Below are 3,876 nucleotides of genomic sequence, written 5' to 3' on the forward strand. Positions count from 1 at the left end.
AAGAGTGTCGAACCCAACCAGGAGCAGAAGGAAATGATAAGCAGTTTTCAGTAAGGTATTCTCTGCAAGCACTGAAATTGTCGGTAACAGACAGTTTTGTGATAAGGTAATTTGTAACGAGTAGCAAGTAATAAAAGTAAATAAGGTGCAGCAAGATGGCCCAATCCTTTTTGTAGAAAAGGACAAGCCTGGACAAACTCTTATATGAAGGAAAGCGCTCCCGAGGACACATGGGAATTATCGACAAGCTAGTTTTCATCACGTTCATATGATTCGCGTTCGGTACTTTGATAATTTGATATGTGGGTGGACCGGTGCTTGGGTACTGTCCTTACTTGGACAAGAATCCCACTTATGATTAACCCCCATTGCAAGCATCCGCAACTACAACAGAAGTATTAAGGTAAACCTAACCATAGCATGAAACATATGGATCCAAATCAGCCCCTTACGAAGCAACGCATAAACTAGGGTTTAAGCATCTGTCACTCTAGCAACCCATCATCTACTTATTACTTCCCAATGCCTCCCTCTAGTCCCAAACAATGGTGAAGTGTCATGTAGTCGACGTTCACATGACACCACTAGAGGGATGACAACATACATCTCATCAAAATATCGAACGAATACCAAATTCACATGACTACTAATAGCAAGACTTCTCCCATGTCCTCAGGAACAAACGTAACTACTCACAAAACATATTCATGTTCATAATCAGAGGGGTATTGATATGCATATTGGATCTGAACATATGATCTTCCACCAAGTAAACCAACTAGCATCAACTACAAGGAGTAATCAACACTACTAGCAACCCATAGGTACCAATCTGAAGTTTGGATACAAAGATTGGATACAAGAGATGAACTAGGGTTTGAGATGAGATGGTGCTAGTGAATATTTTGATGGAGATTGACCCCCTCCCGATGAGAGGATCGTTGGTGATGACTTCCCCCTCCCGGAGGGAAGTTTCCTCGGCATAAAAGCTCAGCCGGAGCCCTAGATTGGTTCCGCCAAGGTTCCGCCTCGTGGCGGCGGAGTTTCGTCCCATAAGCTTGCTTATGATTTTTTCCTCGACGAAAGACCTCATATAGCAGAAGATGGGCATCGAAGGGCCACCAGGGGGCCCACGAGGTAGGGGGCGCGCCCCCACCATCATGGCCAGGGTGTGGCCCCCCTTTGGAACTTTCTTCGCTCAGTATTTTTTATATATTCTGGAAATAACTACCGTGAAGTTTCAGGACTTTTGGAGCTGTGTAGAATAAGTCTCCAATATTTGCTCCTTTTCCAGCCCAGAATTCCAGCTGCCGGCATTCTCCTTCTTCATGGAAACCTTGTAAAATAAGAGAGAATAGGCATAAGTATTGTGATATAATGTGTAATAACAGCCCATAATGCAATAAATATCAATATAAAAGCATGATGCAAAATGGATGTATCAGGACGGAGGGGCCGGGTAGTTGTACAGTGCAGTGGTATTCAAGAGCTCAATGACAAACGACAACAGATATTTGGCTTCCCTTACAATTTTGCTCGTTCATTATCGCACACAGTTCATCTCCGTCGCTTCCGAAAACAGTGTGCGCTGAGCCTATAGTGTTTTGCGTTATGATTGGTCGGAACCCCAGCCACGCGGATCGCGTGTGTGCACCGTAGGATGCACTGCGATCGAACGGCAATCCACGTCCCTCACATCACACCTATGCACCTATAGCTGGATTGGATTTATATGCGCTAAATGCCTAGAAAATGCACATAATCCCCTAAATATGGTAAATGATCCCGGAAAAAAACCAAATTTAAACACGGTGATTTGCAGGGTGTATGTTCGTCATAGAAAATAACTCTAGGGCAAAGAACAAAGAAAATTTGGATTCCCCTTCAATCTTGGTGATTTCCCTCTCGAAAGCATGGAATTTCTTTGGTGATTGTTTGATTTATGAAGGCCGTGCATGCCAACATAAGCCAAACCTTCTCTAATTTTTACCAGTGCATGGTGAGGTCATACCATGGCACACCATGCCAGGCGTCATGTTTTTCAAGCATGTACTTCCGTTTTTCTATAGTTGAAACCCAAATAAACAAACTTTTGTGGTTGACTATTGCCACACATTTCATCGAAATATCCGTCCCTCCCTTGTAAAAGGTATGAGAATTTACTAAATGGCACGAGCATGGTTTTCCAGGCCGTTCTTGTGCACCCTTTCATGCACCGATTGTTTGAACTTGGATTGTGTGCATTAATGCCTAGGAAATGCACATAATCCCCTAAATATGGCAAATGAACCCGGAAAAGTGCCAAATTTGAACACTGGATTTGCAGGTTGTATGTTCATCATAGAAAAAAAAACTCATGGACAAAGGACAAAGGAAATTTGGATCCCCCTTTAATCTTGGTGATTTCCCCCTCGAAACCATGAAACTTCCTCGGTGATGGTTCAATTTATGAAAGGCGTGCATCACGACATAATGAAAACATTCTCCAATTTTTACCAGGGCATGGTGAGGCCATACCATGGCACCACGCCAGGTGTCATGTTTTCCAACCATGTGTTTCATTTTTTGTATAGTTGTTAACCTAGTAAACGACGTGTTTATGGTTGACTATTGCCACACATTTTCTTGAAATATCTGCCCATTCCTTGTAAAAGGCATGAGAATGTACTAAATAACATGAGCATGGTTTTCCAGACCGTTCTTGTGCACCTTTTCATGCACCGATTGTTTTAATTTGAATTATGTCCATTAATGCCTAGAAAATGCACATAATCCCCTAAATATGGTAAATGGGCCTGGAAAAATGTCAAATTTGAACACGTTGCATTTGAGGCAGTATGTTGATCGTTGAAAAAAACTAAATGACAAACTAGGACAGAAATTTGGATTCCCCTTCAATCTTGGGGATTTCCCTCTCGAAAGCATGTAACTTCCTCGGTGATGGTTCGATTTATGAAGGGCGTGCATGACGACATAAGCCAAACCTTCTCAAATTTTTACCAGGGCATGGTGAGGTCATACCATGGCACCATGCCATGCGTCATGTTTTTAAGCATTTATTTCATTTTTTCTATAGTTGAAAACCCAACAAACAAAAATTTGTGGTTGACTATTGCCACACATTTCATCGAAATATCTGCCCATTCCTTGTAAAAGGCATGAGAATTTACTAAATGGCACGAGCATGGTTTTTCCAGGCCGTTCTTGTGGACCCTTTCATGCACCGATTGTTTGAACTTGAATATGGCAAATGCTTAAAAACTATAGAAAAGTGCCTAGGAAATTTGGATTCCACTTCAATCTTGGTGATTTCCCTCTCGAAAGCATTGAACTTCCTCGGTGATGGTTCGATTTATGAAGGGCGTGCATGACGACATAAGCCAAACCTTCTCAAATTTTTACCAGGGCATGGTGAGGTCATACCATGGCACCATGCCATGCGTCATGTTTTTAAGCATTTATTTCATTTTTTCTATAGTTGAAAACCCAACAAACAAAAATTTGTGGTTGACTATTGCCACACATTTCATCGAAATATCTGCCCATTCCTTGTAAAAGGCATGAGAATTTACTAAATGGCACGAGCATGGTTTTTCCAGGCCGTTCTTGTGGACCCTTTCATGCACCGATTGTTTGAACTTGAATATGGCAAATGCTTAAAAACTATAGAAAAGTGCCTAGGAAATTTGGATTCCACTTCAATCTTGGTGATTTCCCTCTCGAAAGCATTGAACTTCCTCGGTGATGGTTCGATTTATGAAGGGTGTGCATGACAACATAAATCAAACCTTCTCAGCTTTTAACCAGGGCACGGTGAGGCCATACCATGGCACAATGCTAGGCGTCATGTTTTTCAAGCACATATTTCATTGTTCT

Source organism: Triticum urartu, chromosome 1, assembly GCF_003073215.2.
Source record: "Triticum urartu cultivar G1812 chromosome 1, Tu2.1, whole genome shotgun sequence".
Classification (NCBI taxonomy): domain Eukaryota; kingdom Viridiplantae; phylum Streptophyta; class Magnoliopsida; order Poales; family Poaceae; genus Triticum; species Triticum urartu.